The sequence below is a fragment of the Zonotrichia albicollis genome, chromosome 12, assembly GCF_047830755.1.
Source record: "Zonotrichia albicollis isolate bZonAlb1 chromosome 12, bZonAlb1.hap1, whole genome shotgun sequence".
NCBI lineage: Eukaryota > Metazoa > Chordata > Aves > Passeriformes > Passerellidae > Zonotrichia > Zonotrichia albicollis.
This window is the reverse complement of record NC_133830.1, coordinates 20,781,931-20,798,872: the sequence shown is the minus strand read 5'-3', so window position 1 is coordinate 20,798,872 and position 16,942 is coordinate 20,781,931. Positions and strand designations below refer to the sequence as shown.

At 45.3% G+C, this 16,942-nt stretch overlaps 1 protein-coding gene across 3 annotated transcripts in view; it reads right to left on the bottom strand.

Annotated features, from left to right (window-relative positions):
- Nucleotides 1-16,688, bottom strand: part of FBLN2 (fibulin 2) — a 117,613-nt gene extending 100,925 nt beyond the window's left edge. Inside the window, exons 1-3 of one of the 3 annotated variants that reach the window (XM_074550179.1) lie at nt 14,396-14,797; nt 13,771-13,890; nt 11,650-11,788 (exon numbers count right to left, since the gene is read on the bottom strand). The gene's annotated coding sequence lies outside the window, so the exon portion shown is untranslated. Of the gene's footprint in view, nt 1-11,649; nt 11,789-13,770; nt 13,891-14,395; nt 14,798-16,515 lie in introns of those variants that run through there. The other 2 variants (XM_074550178.1, XM_074550182.1) reach the window with 2 other exon arrangements.
- Between the last annotated feature and the right edge of the window lie 254 nt (nt 16,689-16,942).

The window sequence follows — 16,942 nt, the reverse complement described above, 5'->3', positions numbered from 1 at the left end:
ACAACTTATTTCCCAAACAAAAGCCCCACAGAAGTGGCACCAAACCAGAAGAGAGATGTGCCATTTTAAAATTCCAGAGCTAAGAGATGATTAAAACAAAACAAAACAAAAAAAAGGGTCTCTAGTGATTCCTAAGCAACAATTTCCAACTTGCAGACCAGTGCAACAACACCCCCAGTGTCCTCTGCCCCTTTCTTCTGCCCCTGTAAATTGTAGGACCCAAATTTGCCAAATCTTTTCCTCCCTTCCACATGGCTCTGGCATTCCCACTTTAAAGTGGTGCTGTTCTGGTTGAATAGCCATGGAGCAGAGCAGGCTCAGACTGAAATATTTGTTTGCGTGTCCTCATCCAACCACGGTTTTTCAGAATTTGGGAAGATGTCACAAAGCCACAGAAAACAATGCCCCTTGGCCAAAGTCAGGCCACTCCACAGCGTGCCTTTCATTGCAGTGTATGGTTGAGAAACATAAGAAATGCACAGCTCACACAGGAAAAGCTTTCAGCAGATGTTGCTGCTTTAGAATACCAGAGAGTCACTATTCTAGCACATTTCATACAAGAGAAATCAACTAGCTCAATCCAAACAAATCCATTACAGTCCGTGCATACTCTGAGGCCGTGCAGAACAGCTCTCACCATTCTGGGGATTTCTCATCACTACAACTTGTAAAGGTTTGCTGCGACCTGCAGAGTTGAACTTGTGACAGGGAAAAGGTAAAGAAGATGCTCACAGGAGAAGATTCCTGCAGTGTGAAAAGTACCCACAGTAATTACTCTGGTTCTGAGCCATATTTTTAACCACATAAGATCACTTAAAATATTTTGCTTTCACTTCAGGTGACACTGAAGAACTAATACAACCAGGATTTAATCAAGTGAGCCTAACTAGAAATACCCAGCATTTCTGAATGAAAGAAAACCACAGTTTAGGAGGGAAACTATCTCCCATTCCTTATCATCAGCCAATTTTTCTGCAGGTATTTGGTCACATTTACTCTCTGCTACACCCATTCAGTGTAGCAGTGTAGCAGTGTAGCACCCATTCAACCCTGAGAGGAAATCAGGTTGTACATGTGAAACAGAGTAAAGTCTAATTCTTCAAGCCAGGAGCGAGCATGCTTGACAGTGACTTGTCATTAATTTACTGTACTGGCAAGGCAAGGGCACTTAAAAGCTGCATTTGATAAAGTATTCCTTCAGATTCTTACATTTTACTGCCAGTGTCTGAGAAATGTACCCAAATCTAACATCAAAAGGCTCTTCAAGAGAAATAGCACAAAAATTATCCCTGTCTTGGAACCTGACTTGAAACTGCTCCTGGTTCTCAAACTTTTCCACCCCTAGTAATTGATGGAAATCAGCATCTGACACCAGCAGATGTCACCTCAGTGAGGAGGTGGCAAAGGCTGCAAGGACAGCCAAGGTGAGCCCTCCTGCTGCCGCACAGCTGGTTACCTTCAGCTTTGTCACACGTGAAGCTGCCAAGAAACCCAAACCAGGCATGTCAGACCCGCTTTAACTTGGACTGATTTCCAAACACACAGCAGAGGCTCAAGTCTGACAGCCATGCAGGTGTGCAGTGAGCAGGCAGAGTGGTGATTTTTCCCAGTCTATCTCCCATTTCTCCCTGGCCATCCCAGTTCCTCTCACTGGATCCTCTGTACCTGAACATTTTGAGAGTGAGGAACTTGAAGATGTGACTGAAACAACACATTTCTTCTTATTGTTTTCTCTTTTGAAACTGTCAATATTGACCTTGAAAGTTTTCAAAGAACAGGGGAAGCTCTGGTTCTTTCCATGGTGGATGAGCTGACTAATGCAGACTGTCAAAACCCACTTTAGATTTGCTGCAGCACATTACACGCAGGTTGTAAACAAAGCAAATATCCAAGATAAGAGTGGCCACCAGCAGGCTGCATCCCATGGAGCCACCATGACTGCCCTTATGACTCTGAAACATGCTCCTAATTTAGAAAGGATAAAACATTGAAAAATCATTTCAACAGAACGTTACAAACATTTAAGGTTGCCAGCCAGGACCCAGAGCCCACGGGCTCTTTCTGTGTGGGCTGTTTTTATGTGGCTTTTTTGCACCCACGCCCAGCCCTGCTCCATCAGCAGGATCCTCTGTGGGTGCAGAGATCTGTCAGCTGGGTATGGCAGAGGACAGGGCACAGGAGAGACTCTGGTGGGAAAGCCAGAAGGGATGCAGAGAGGGCGGAGAGAGGAAGCAGGAGGAAGTCTAGAAGTTTGTAAAGGCAACATTCTGAGCCTGGGTATTCCCACCTGGATTCCAGCTGCGAGTTCACCTCCCCTGTAACACACTCCATTACCCACCCAAAATGAGTGGATTGTGTTTTCATCCCTGAGGTGAGGTGTGATTTCCATCTGCTGTTTCTGCATTTCACTGCACCTCAAGTCTCATCTCCAAGCTCTGCTTTGCTGTCTGGAGTTCCCTGCTGCCTTTGCCCACTCACTGAACTACCAGAAAATTGCCAGAAACATCAGCCCTTAAAAACCACTCAAATCATGAGCAGGACTACCTCTGTCTCATCCCAGTGCTCACAAACACAGAGGGAAACGCTGCTTAAGCCTGCCCAGCTCCCTGCTCTGCAGCAGGATCTCAAATCCCAGCAGCACTTCACAGCACCTCCTTCATGAGGCTGTGGCTTTGTCTCATCCCCTCCAGCCCGGGTGCTGCTCTGTCCTCACACAGGACTCACACACGAGTCTGTCACAAGCAGCACCTGCATTTTGGAGAGGAGCCTGCTGTGAGCCCAGCCAGGTGACACACAGCTCATGGAGGGGCTGTCACTGCTGAGATTTCCAGCTCAGCCCACACAGGCAGAGACCTGCTGCCTGTGAGTGTGGGTCGTTGGCAAGCTGGAAGGTACAACAAGGTCCCATTGACAAAGGAGTGCACAAACCCTTAAAATTACTCGTCACAGATAATTGTTTTCCTCTGGTGAATGGCTTAAATAAAAATGTTTGCACTGAGGCCAAGAATGCAGGGTCTGAGGCCAGGCAACATCCTGCAATGGTAATAAATACCTACTACACAAATAAACTACCAGAATGGCTACTTCCCCAGATGTCATGAAGATATCCCAATGTGCATAAGCTGCTCTTTGATGCTATCCCAGCCTCAGGCTTGCAGCACCTCTGCCACAGAAAACCGGTTTTCTGTTAAAATAAACCAACTGGGATAGAAACTAAAGTGGTGTTATTGAATATGCAGTTATTGTCACCGCTATTGCCCCACTTCTTTGAAAATGCAAATGATCCGAAGCAGAAAGCAAAGCCGTGTTTTGAGTGCTGTGGGAAAAGGGGTGACAGTCACTGAGTGCTGGCAGACCAGCTCCCTCCTCCAGCCAGAAGGAAGGCCTCACATTAGAGGCTTTGCAAATTGGATAAGGTGTGGAGCTAATAAAAACTTGAACCAGCCTGGAAACCTGCTGATTAAATCTTGGAAAGCTGAAGGCCATGTGAGGTGGTTAGTTCTGACTTGTGCTGTGATGGATCTCTAACAACATGTGAAAGTTATCATCTCATGAGGCAAACATCCCTGTTGTTGGGCAGCACAGACACACAGACAGCCAAGTTCTGAACAAAACCAGCTCACAAGCCCCACAGGGACTATTTGGACATCTCATCCTGCACAAATATACCCAGTTCACACAAAATCATCTCCGTTCAAAGTTAAAAATGACTCCTAATGTTACCTGCTCTGGAAAACCCAACTGCAATGTTTCAATTTCTGTTTTTCCACCGTAGCTGAAACTGCAGCACTGGGGCTGGATCCATGCGAGAGACATCCACATACAGCACTAAATTCCTTGCTGAATTTATGGATGCTGCTGTGCAGGAATACAACAGGGCTGGGATGCTGTGCAGCCCTGGTTAGCTCATGCTCCACAGCCAACCCATGATTGCCTTGGACATGGCTCCCATTCCTGCTGAAGGGAATAGCTGACCCCATAAATCAGACTGCAGCAACGCCCCTTCCACAGCTGTCTCCAGGCTCCCTCCTCAACTTTGGCTGGGTGTTTACTTTGAGATTCAGAGCACACATGTAAACTGTTTAGGGATATTCCTATATCCCTGTTTCTCATTAGAAGTGCCAGAGAGAATGAAAAATGTAGCCCATTAGTGTTATAACCATCAGAAAGAAAAAATAAATAAATAAAAAAAAAACCCGCACTGTAGTGAGGGTTTGACCCGTAATAGCCCAGTCTGTTTCCCCAGCACGTTCCAGTTTCTGGGCCAGTGCTGCTCTGGAAAGGTTTTCAGGCAGCATTGGGCAGATCCCTGCTGCCCACAGGTCCCACTCCAGTGGTCTCCAGTGTAGGCCATGAACATCTCTGGGAAAAATAAAGGGTCATGGAGAAATCTGTGTTTGTTTATTGTTGTCCTTAAGGTGAGATCTGAACAGCCCTGGGGTAGCTGCTCATCAGCACAGACCCCTCTGGCCACGCTGCTTTCTTGCTTTTTTCTTTGGAAACACCTTCAGAGCAGTGTGGCAGTTTCCATTTCTTATGGTTTCCACACACAAAAATGATCCCTTTCCCTTGTTCCCGAGGCTGAGGGAGCTGGGAAAGGTTAAAATGCCACGGGGCTGTGAGGAAAGAAGTGTCAGAGCAGCCCACTGACACTCAGGAGAAAGGAGGGGGCAGAAGGTGTTTTTTGCGTTTTTGTTTCTGACCACCTCTATTTTAATCTGCAATAAATTAAACTGTTTTCCCCCCAAACTGCAATGCTAATGCTTCTGTGGCAAATTAGCACCACTCACAGAGAAACTGGAAGAGGTAATGGATATTTCCCTCTTCAGTGTTATCTACACAAAGAGTAGCACAAAGTGTAGTCAGGAATTACAAGCCTGGTGACATTTGTGATGAGAGTGGCCGCAGCTCCTCAGTCCAGACAAAGCCATTCCGGGGCCAGCACCCTACATACCCCCCCACCCCAGGGGATGCCCTCAAGGTGTGGGGAATCCTGAGCACAGAAGGGAGCTCAGGTGTTCAACCAGAGCTTGGGAGCAGCTGGGGGATCCTCTGGAGCCAAGGACACTCAATTCCCACCAGGAATCCAGGAACTGTTTTGCCATAAGTGGTCCAGCAGAGGCTCAGAAGGGCTACATTTAACAGCTACCTTGCTGTCAGTTAAGAATTCTTTTATTTTTTGTTTTAATGAGTCTTATCTGTGGGCAAAAAAGCTCTCTGCAGAAAGAGTGTGTGGGTTTGAGGAGCGGGAGAGAGCTGTGAATAGATTCAAGTCCTTCAGCAATAACCAACAGTCTGCTCGAGATGTAAATTCATCCTTTTAGCACTGAGATCTTTAGAACGTGTGGAGACCTGAGCTGGTACTGGCTTTTTAAAATTCTGTGTAGACCTTTATCTTCAAATAATAAACCACCACTTTGCCTTATGCAAGGCAATGAAGAAAGAGTGAAAATATCCTTTATCACCTACATTCTTGTTATGTGGCGTCAACACAGCATTTAATAAAAAGCATCTTGATATAATAATAGTTTGAAGTTTATTTTCCAAACAGAACTGTTTGCCTAGAGTAATGTAAATTTGTGGTTCTTCTTTACACTTCACAGATGACAAGAGAAAAAGATCTTAGGATCTCCCCAAAGGAGAGATTTAATTGTAAAACAAAGCACTAAGTATGACATTTAGCTGAGGCTGTAAAGGCTACAGTAATTAAAAAATACTAAAACATATGGTGCACTTCATGAGGCTGGTTAATATCAGCTCCCAAACCGAACCTTTTGGGTGCGTGAGAAGAAACAGGAAAATGCAAATATTCTCCTCTACCCTGAACCATAAAAAAAGCCTTTGCTGTAGTCCTCATGGAGCAGGAATAACACTCCCATCTCAATTCCCTTAATCTGGAGGAAGGGGATTTCCTTTCACCTGCTAAAACCGAGATATGAGCAACTGTTGTGATCTAATAATGCATTTACCATGATAAGATATGATATGATATGATTGATATGCTATGCTATGATATGATGAAATGATTGATATATGATATGATCGATATGATATGATATGATATTATATATATGCTATGATATGCTGTGACATGATATGGTTGATATATGTTCAATATGACATATGATTGATATGATATGATTTATATGATTGATATTATATATAATATATAATATATAATATATAATATATAATATATAATATATAATATATAATATATAATATATAATATATAATATATAATATATATTATATATATGATATATGATATATGATATATGATATGATGGGAGGAGATGGCCCTCCATGGGGTGTACTGGCCTGGCAGCCCGTGCCAGCTCAGGGCAGTGCCACATGTGGCTGGAGAAGGGTCTGATAAGCAGTACTCAGGTCACCCTTGGAGCACGGTCCCTAAGCCCACGTGCTGGGTCATATTTCAGTGATTAGAGGAGCACTGTGGACCACAAGGAGCCCTTTGCAGCAGGCACCAAGCTGGAGATGTTGCAATATGGTCAAATCCCAGAAGAGCAGAGATAGAAACAAAACAAACTCAAACCACAACAACAACTTGTGTAATCAGATCATGCAGAGGAGCTGGGAGCCAGGGCCCTAGCTGGTGCTTACGAGCATAGCTCTTTCTACACTCAATTTCTCCATTTCAGCTTCAGTTACTATCATTTCATACCTTTAAAGCTCTACCTTCCCACTTCAACATTCAGGAAGTCTATCAACAGCAGGCTACCAGCCTGAAACTGTGTTTTTTGAGGATCTCTGCTCGGATGAAACCCACAAATGTCTTTTCCAAGCATTTCCATCCCTTGCTGCTGTGGGTGCTGGGTGCAGAGTCTGTTTCTGTCAGCTGTGCACACCTGCCCAGCACAGCCTCCAGCTGAGGGGGCACTGGCAGCTGCGCTCAATCTGATGAGTACTCACAGCTTGGTGCCCTTCAGGAACATAGTCCAAAGGGAAGCCAAAGAAAAGGGTGTCTTTCTTTTTTCTGTTCCCTGAAAGGGTGGTCAGAAAAATAAGAATACCAAAAAAAGGCAAAAATACATGTATGTGAGAAGAAAAGCAGATTAAAAAACCCATCTGACTGCTCTGGAGCCAAACATTATTTACACCCTCAGCTTGCTCCCATAACCCAGGTGTGTGGTATACTGTAGAATTACAGAATCACAGAAGGTTTAGGGTTGGAAGGGACCTTAAAGCCTATTGGCCCCAAATCCACAATTCAATTCTCAATCACAAGCAGCAGCACCCATAAGCCCTGCTTTCACAGCAAGTACATCACCATGAGTAGCCCAAACCTTTCCCAAACGAGTGAAAATTCTCTCTGAGTTACACCTTTACTGAAAAATAATAGCAAGCTCATTAATGCTGGTGATTTGTTTCTCTTTTCTTTTTTTCTCTTCCGTGCAAGTAATATGGAAACAGAAGAAAGAGGATAATTTCTCTGGTACTGAAGTGCTTTCTGACTGCAATTGTTTCTGGATTCCCCAAACCCAACATTTGCAGTTTGATCCCAGGAGAAAAAGATGTAGCTTGCATTTTCAGGAGAAAAACCCCTCTGATTAATTTGTGCAGATTTGCATGTAAATGACTTTCAGGCTCAGCATCCATCGTGATGGCAAGTCTGGTTTGTGACTCCCAGCTGCCTGTGGTCTCCAGGAATCACGGCAGCCTCTAGGAGTTTTCTCCAGTTGGGTTTGCTTTGTTTGTGTCTGAGCTCAAAGGCAAAATATGTTCTCTTCTACCAGATCTTATTCAGATGTGATTTACATATGGGAGAAAAGCCTGAGAAATATCAATATTTGCATTTTAAACATGATTTCAGGATGTCTGTCGTGGTTCATTCACCTGCTTTTTGGCTCTTGCATGCATTTAGTTCACTCTTCTTTGACTGCACAGCCATATGGGTCTCATTAAGAATCTAAAATGTTAAGCTTTGTGTTTTCCCAGATCAACTGCACCTGCGTAAGCAGTATGATAAATTACATAATTGTTAGATGTGATGATTGTTTAGTAATTAAATATAATTATTATATAACCATAATAAGAATAATGAGAAACTATGTTGGAAATTCAAAGGGGGGCTAAATCTATGTATACAACAGAACAATATAAGTTTAATAATTAACATGAAAGTTATATAACGACAGAGTATAAAACATGATCGTTTCACATGTATGGTCGGAATCAGATTTGGGTAATACCCTGATTCCCAGAGCTCTTTAATAAAAAGCACCACATATAATCCCCCGTGATTATGTGTTTTTGAACGCTAACACCATGGCCACCTCCAGCTTTGGTTTAAGCTCCATGACAGTTTGCCATTGATGTCTCTGCAGGTTCCCTGATGCCCTCAGTGAGTTCCACAGGATCATGGCTCTGATAGTGACAGAATAGCAGATATTTTACCTCTTCCCTGAAGAAAAAGAGCTAGAGATACATAAATTCATTAAATGACTAAGCCAGCTCCTGGGACACATTAAAAATCTGTATGCTTAGATATGTTCAACAGCCTCAGAGCACACAGAGAGAAGGTGGGGAAGGAAGAAGTGATGCTTGGAAAAGCTACTGAGGAAACAAAGCACCTGTCTGCGCTAAGGAAGTTCTGCCACAGCCATTTAACACTCCAGGCTGAGCCCACAACCCTGGAAATATGTGGGTAATTCACCTCTTGGCAAGTCAGAGAGTCATAAAGAGTCCTCAGCGGGAAGGGACACATGAGGAATGTCAAGTCCAGCTCCTGGTCCTGCACAGGATTCCCAGCAGAGCTTAGAGCACTGTCCAAACTCCCCCTGGACCCTGGCAGGCCCGGTGGCCTGGGCGTTGTGTGCTGCTCACAGCCCCAGACCTGTGCAGCATTTGCAGGAGCACTCCCAGCATGTCTCATTTTTCACCCTAATCCAACTGATAAAAACAATAAAGCAGATTTGACCTTCCATATAAATTGTTTACTTTACTGCTTCCATGGCTATTTGTACTTCTCCTCTCACCAGTCCTGCAGCCTGGGCGATGACAGATCTGGAGGCAGGACCCCTCCACACCACCCTGCACCCCCTGGGCCTCTGCTGCTGGCACAGACTTCTCCTTCTTCACAGCAAATCCCTGTGCTGGTAGCACCGTGGAAGCATTAGCGCCCACCTGACATGCCAGAGATGAGGAAATGGTTGAAAACTGCAGCAACTGAATTTCCTGGCTCATCAAGTGCTGCTGAACAGCCTTCCCCTCCACCTCCAGATTTCACATTGGAGTCTCTCACCTTATCTTACTGTAGTTGCATTGCTGCTGAGGAGCTTTAACTGTGCAGCAGGTTGTAGTGATGGAGAGTTGGTTTAAAAGCTCTACAAACCCCCTGCCACTGGGGCTTTCTAGCTTTTCACCTGCCCTCATTGTGCCTCCCAAATTCCATCTGGTAAGTCGCCAAAATTATCTTCTGATTTAAAGTCTGCTTTGTAATGATACACAAGAGCATCATTTCCATAAAAAGTAAAACTTTGCAGCATAAAGAAAAGTAACACATGAGAAGGATTAAATAGAAAACTGGTTGTGTTTCAAGAAATTGGTGCTGTGACAAAGAGCCAGCAGCTCCCAAAAGCAGAGATACTTTCCTTTCAGATTTCTTCATATAGCCAGCAGGGATATCTATAACAAGTAATTCCACTACAATATATTAAAAAAAAAAAAAAAAAAAAAAAAAAAAAAAGAAAAAACCACACCCTCCAAACTAAAGTCTTCTAAATGCAAGGGCAAATGAAGATGATAAGTTTTTACAGCAAAATTCACTCTGCTGCTGAAGGAATGTCCCTGTGGCCCAGGGATTACATGGCTTATCCAACCCATCCTACTCCCTGCTGCCTCCTGCTTCTGCATCTCCCACCCAGAGGCTCCACCAGCTCGGGGTGCTCACAGGAGCCTGCAGTCCGTGGGAGCTGGGCAATGCTCAGAGACCGATTCCCACTCAGCTCAGAGGGGCAAAGCAGAGTTCTGAGCATTTCCTCAGGGGTGGCTGGGTTTGCACACATCACTGCTTCCATCCTAGGCAGATCCCAAAGGCACAAGCTCTCCACTCTTGGGCAGACAGGCAGCTCCTGGCAGGTCCCATGTGCTGCAGAGCTCCAGCCTCCGGGGCACAGCAAGTCACCTTTAGCCGATTTCCCTCATTACCTACATAGCCCTTGCCATTTTTGTTGCTTTCCATGTCCATCTAGGGCTGTAATGAAATAGGTATCTACCTACAAAGCATCTAAAAACTGGAGAAAGCCATGAAATATGACACATTTCTGGCAGTAGGAACGCATGCTGAACTCACAGCAGCCTCTCCCCGAGGTCCCTTCTTCTGTCATTTACCAATTCCACACTCCATCTTAATAGATGACCTCAAAATGCAGGGGGGAGTTTCACCCATGCAGAAAAATAACCTAATAAAGCAGTTGGTTGCTGAAACGCCCCCAACTTCTCTCAGTTCTGAAGTGTTGTGCACAGCCATCAGTTTCACAGGAGCTGGGACACGAGCAGTAAAGCAGTGGGTAGCATCATTATGGACCAACATAGAGAGGAGAGGAAATGAGGCTCACTTGACATTCTGTTTGTGCTTCTGGCATGGCAGTAAGAAATGCAGTGAAAGTGCCAGGGCAGCTCTAAGCCTGGAAAAGAGGAGAATCTCACCAGAATGGCAGGAACTAAAACCCAGAGGTAGCGACTCTGCAGTGTCAATGCCATCAGTGCTACGGCCCTGTTCTCTGCAAACTGAGGCAAAGTTAGCAGTGGTTTTACTTATAGATGGAATGCCAGAAAGAGCATTAAATTGGTCTGCTGTGACACCAGAGGCAATGTGAGCAGCAACAATGAGATGTTGCAGGTGGGGCTGGTCAAACATGCACATGTGCAGCCTGCAGTGTGAAATGTGTGAGCACAGCCAGGCTCCCTCACTCCAGCAGCCCCACCTGGGGCTCTCCCTCCCCTCCTGGCCAAGGGTGTGTCTGACATCACGGTTTAACCTGAGCAAGCTGTTCTGTGTCTCTTTAATGGAGAGTATTAGGAAATGTTCCCTTAATATTTGGAGAATTAATGACACATGAGTAATGCAGCAGCCTGATCCAAGAAATGTTCCAGTGTGCTCTCGTATTATCAAGTTTTTCCAAATGCCTAATTTCACGGGTGCCCACAGAATACTGGAGGTGCCTGGTGCCCCTTGAGGAAGCCGTGGCTGTGGCTGGAGCAGCTGAGGCTGTCCTGGTCCCTGCGGGCTCACCTGGTGTGTGACAGTGAGGGTCCTCAGCAGGCATCTCTGACACACACACCCGCTCACGGGAGGCTGCACAGCTCCTGAAACTCACTCACACCAGTTATTTGTGTTGATTTAGAATTTGAAACAAAGTTTTTCCCAGAGAGCTGTCCACAGGCACATTGGCACTGTCTGCACCTCCAGGCATTGCCCGTGCAGTGCAGCTCTGCCTGGGGACCTGCAGCCCTGCTTCCTTCTGCTCTGTCAAACCACAGGATTCCTTCTAACTCAAACCCTCCTTCTAATCAAAGAACCCCTCAGACTTGAAGCGGTTTTGGAGCTCAGAAGGTCATAGGGGTTACTTAACGAATTGCATGTTTTGTCTCGCTCCTGCTGGTTTTTGGTAAGATGACACTCACCAGGCTGCCCCACTGGCAGTGTCTGTCAGCTGGGCACCCTCCAAGGTGCTCATGTGGTTGTGTCACAGTGCAGACAGCTGCCACACAGCTGGAGGATGGCAGCAGGTACCTGAATTTTAGCGTCTGCTGTGCTTTCTTGCTGAAATAACCAGAAAAAAAGAGCCATTACTTGCCAGTGACTGAACACTCACCTCCATTTCCCTTTCCCTTCACAATCATTAGTGTGGGGTCAGTAATTACTGACATTCTGTGCTGAGGACACACACATGAATTTGTATCAGTATTTCCAAAATAATGGGTAAATTTGGGCCTTTTCAAAAGTATTTTGCAGCAGTGTATTTTGTGCAGCACCTGATCCCACAGGGCCCATTGTGCACAGAGCCTTTGGTTCCGCTCCAAACTCCTGTCAGTGACTGCTTTTTCCCAGTGCAGTTCCAGTTGGACACTGGGAAGCTGGCCTGATGGGGTTTCATAACGCCCTGGGAATCCATAGGAAATGATAATGCATGCTCAGTTCACTGGGGCATTGTTGCCTTTTTATTTATTGCTAGGACTACAGATTCAAATCTGGGATCTGAAAGCCAAGCTGGATTCTTTCCTGGACATCCCATAGCTGTAAAGATGTGTAGAAAAACCTTCCTTAAGCCTTTCTGTATAATGAAAACCATCCCAAGCTCTGTCTGCTGAAGCTCTTGGGGCTGAATTGTTGGGAGGGAGGAGAGGACAGGGCAACCACCATGGACTGGAATTGTACCTTTACCAATGGGCACCTTCAGAAACTAGGCAGGCCTTTAAATAAACTTAAATATTTTTAATGCATTTAATTAATTTAATACATTTCAGCAATGAGAACCAGAAACTATTTCACATGAAAATTCAGGTGATTATTAGAATTGCAGCATCACTGTTAGGTTTCCACAGTTATTTAGACTGACTAGATAAAAGGCAAAAGCTTTGACAGAGCCAAACCAAAGGTTTGGTTTGGTTCTCTCATTTCCCTGCTTTAGCCCCAGTCTCACTTTCCAGCCTTTGCACCCCTCCTCAAGGATTTTATCTTGGAGGCTGATCTGAATTTTTGGTTTTCTCTAATTCCAGCCAAGTTCCTATAGTAAGTCTCTCAGACATTTACCACCCTGAGCCTCAGCCCTCTCTTCTCAATCCTTTCTAGGCTTTTCATGTATAAAATCCTCTTTCTTGCTGCTTAACAAAGGTAAATGCTGTGGCTCTGCTTCCATCACCCTACTCCAACTGCCAGGCTGACAGAGCAGTATATATGCAAATATTTTGCTTGGCAATCCTGGCTGCAGTAAGAACATTGTTTCTTAAACTGAATGTAATGCCCAGAGAAATGAGTTCCTGTTTATAATGCAATATACAGTACACAGGAATGTAGGCTCAGATTTCTGTACCTGTTATGGAAAGAAAACTGCTATAAAAATCCATAAAAATATGAAAGCGATGTATGAGCTGGAGGCATTGCTCCTGGAACATGAGGGACAGGCTGGTAGCTGCAGTTTGGATATATACGTGTGAAAATCACACCTCATTTTATTCATAACTAAGGAGATGAGATTATCTGAAGAGATCCCTGAAGTGCAAAACAAACTTACCCTTTTCTTACTGTAAGACAGAGATGACAAGTCAGTAAACAGTTGGATTTTAAAGAGCTGTGTCAAAAAAATGCTGAAGCTGCTGTTGTACCCTTGACAGGCAGACACGACCACGTCAACATTTCCCATAAATTCTTATGTGGTGTGAAAAATAAATGTGGTTTGTCCAGCTCCGGGGGAGCTGCAGAGAAAATTGCTCCACCTCCATCCCAGAGCAGCTCGCCATGCTACTGTGCAATGGAAAGACATTCCAGCACCGTGTCACCTTGGGACTGGATTTCAAAAATGCTGGGGCCTTCCTTCATGGTTCATGCTGCTGCTATGCAAGAACAGCAGTGGGGTTTCACAAGAGGCAGTAGTGACCCTCTTGCCCATCCTTTGGTGTAACCAGCCACAAAGAGTCACAAGGCAAATTTAGAGTGGAAGGCAGTTTAGCAAACAGAGAACAACTCCACAAGTAAATAAATAAATAAACCCCAACACTTTTTCACTCATCCATAAGTGTCTCTACCTTGTACTTGACCAGAATACTCATGCCTTCAATAAAGTCCAGGGCTGTCAGGTCTGGTTCTCATTCCCAAGGAACCGGCGATCTGCAAGATCTCAGCAATCAGGCTGTGCTTGGAGCAAGCTGGAGAGGAGAGGTTGTTGAGAGGCAGAAAACAGGCCCTGGCAGTCAGTTCAATCATCTCATTCCCAGAGCTGCTCCTGCCATCCCACCAGACCCCGTGCTCCTCACCCTGACTTTTCCCAGCTGAGCAGGGCTGTTCTGGGACCCCTTCCAGCCCTCAGGAGAGTTCATTCAGCTCTCCTTTCCCCAAAAACAATCCCTCTCCCCCGCTCTGTGCCCCTCAGCTCATTCCCCTCCAGCAGCACACACATTCCCCACAGCCTCCCTGGCTGCAGGCAGGGAACACATCCCTTAGATCTGTTCCTGCTCCCAGCTCCAGCCCTGGGGAGGCTGCTGGAGCCTCATTACACCTGCAGCATCTTGGCCTTCAGTTTTGCACCTCTTCTTCCTCACTGCTCAGAGACATTCTGCATGGTCAGCTCATCAAAACAAGCACTTTCAAATGCGCTTTGGGCACTCAGGGCATTCGACCTCATGTCCCCCTGCAAATCCCGGGCACACTCACCTTCCCATCTTTTCCTTGCTGCAGGTTGACTGCACAGTGCCCATCCTTGCAGGCTGGACTGCACTGTGGGCACTACTGGGACAGCACAGCCACCACTGTCACTGCTGGCAGAAATGATGAGAGTCTCCTCATGCAGCCTGAGGAATGCTCTGAGGCCACCAATGATTTAATCCAGCTCGTTGAAGGTCTTAGAGCTTGGCTTTGTGTGTTTCTCTATGTGGTGTGTGGAGGAATACAGAGCAGTGTGACCATCCAGCTGGTTCTGGAGCCACCGAATGTTCTGGAGGCAGGAGGAGGCTGGAGTTCTGCATACAGCAGGCTCAGAAATTCTCCTTTATCACACTCACATTCCCTGCTAACAGCAGAGGCATTTCTGACACAGCAGTGGCCAACTGGCAGGCACACACAGAGATCAAAGGCTTTCCTGTGGTCCCTGGCTCCCCAGCAGATCGCTCTCTGCAGGTCAGGCCAGGGCTCTGTGCTGTGAATTGTGTGACCCCCGTGAACCTGCTGAATCAGGGCCAAAGAAATGTTTGTCCCATCCTTGCATCTGTAAAGCCTACAAAGAGCAAAGCTATTTTTCATTAATTGCTAACTATTCCTCTTGGCAAGCCAGTTTGCCTCCCACTTTCATTCACTTTGAAACAAAACCTATCAAGAGCCCTTTTAGTCCAGCACTACAATGGGCTGATAGTATATCCCTAGTTTCTTTTCCAAATTCCCATACAAGCTATCAAATGTTGGCTCGTTACAACTCATCCAGCCTTTCATCTGTTGAAACTTCTGACTGGTTTTTGTCACAGCCTGATATGTCCATCAATGAAGATGCTTCTAATACAAAGCTCACATGTCCTTTTTCCTTGATGTCATGCACATTTCCCTTTTTACTTTATGGAATTAATTTCTTCTCACTTGTATTTACAAATTTTTAATGTTTGTTCTGTTTCAGTCATCCTTTAAGCTCCCAGTTTGTCTTTAGTTAGAGAGGGAAGCAGCACAGCCATTGCCTTGTTGTCCCCATCAAATGAACGTGTCAGCAAGGTGCTCGGGCAGGCACTACCCAAAAATAACTGAGGATGGCAGCAGACCCACAGCACATGTCTGAAATTCATCCCTCCATTTCTTCTCAGGTGTGAAGAACCTTCCTTCCCCCAGGAACTTAAGTTTTGATTGTGATTTAATAAATTTGGGAGAAACATTCCTATTTTAACTTATAAACAGTCTAGCAGAAAAAAAATAAATTCATTACTGCAAATCTTGAGCCCCCCATAAAGCACCCAGTAAAATGTGGTTCCCCAAGGTGAAAGATTGGCAGAGACAATTCTCAGCCCTTTCTGGGCAGCTGGCGGCTTTTTTCCCTGGTTTGTCAATCCAGAAAAGGTCTTTTAAAAAGCAGTGACCCAGGATAAACTTGTAATTAGAAATGCTGTCTGTTTATGAAATGTTATTTGATATTCCTGAGACTCAGAATAACCCAGTTTTTTAAACACCTATTGATTTTGTCACTGACTTGAACATTGGCCTAGCAATAGAACTTGTGTCCCATAAGTGATATTTTATCAGGGTCCATCAGTAGAAGCAAAAGCCTCTCCAGATTTTTCAAGACAGCTGTAAACAGAATTTCTTCAGTATGTTCATTAAATGATTGAAGCAATCCAAGTTGGAAACAACATGATACCAACATAGAGCAAAATTACATAGAGAACACATTAAAACTTTAATGCAAAACAAGCATCACTAGCTAAGCCCAAATCAGCACAGCAGTTTGTAAGAGCACACTGGTGTACATGTGCGTCAGTCTAACCTGCAAATCTCTGGGGAGAAAAAGGTACCGGATGGTATTTCATCACTAGCCACTACCTTTGGGCAGTATTCCATGTTCCTGTCAAGTTTTACATCAGATATATTGTACCTAGAGAATGAAAAAGATGTAAGAGAAAAGTCGTGATGATAAAAAAAAAAGTTATGTACTTTCTTTTGAGTTAGTAGTTCAGAAAATGCCTTCAGGAAGAGGTCTTCAAAGAGCCCAACTTCAGTTCTGTGGTACAATGCTGGAAGTTCATGAAGCCAACACTCCACAGAGCCCCAAGTGGTGTTAGAGACCCCAAGACAGCACTTACCAGGCAACACTGGATTTGGCCTTTCTGTTTTATTAGTTTTCCTCATTTCCTTTCTGTTTTTCCCCTCATAGCCATGGGATCCTCTTGGCTGACCTCCCCCTGACCCAGGAGCTGCCGATCCCCAGGTGCTGCAGCCCTGCTGGCAGGAGCACGGGGCTGCTCTGGCAGGAAAGCACAGGGGAATCTCTTTATCCACTGGTATCAGCAACCAGCTCTGCTGCAGCCTGACAAAGAGCCCGGGAGGTGAGGCTGGCTCCAGGCACATCCAGCCAAACAGCAGGAATGAGCAGGAGGGTATTTCACAAGGAATCCCTGTGGTTGCAGTGCTCACCCTGATAACGGCAAGGCCAAGAGAGGTTTCCCTGCAAGTTGTTTTGGGGGCTGGGGTTCTCAGAGCTGCCAGGGAGCTGCTGCAGCAACAAAACAT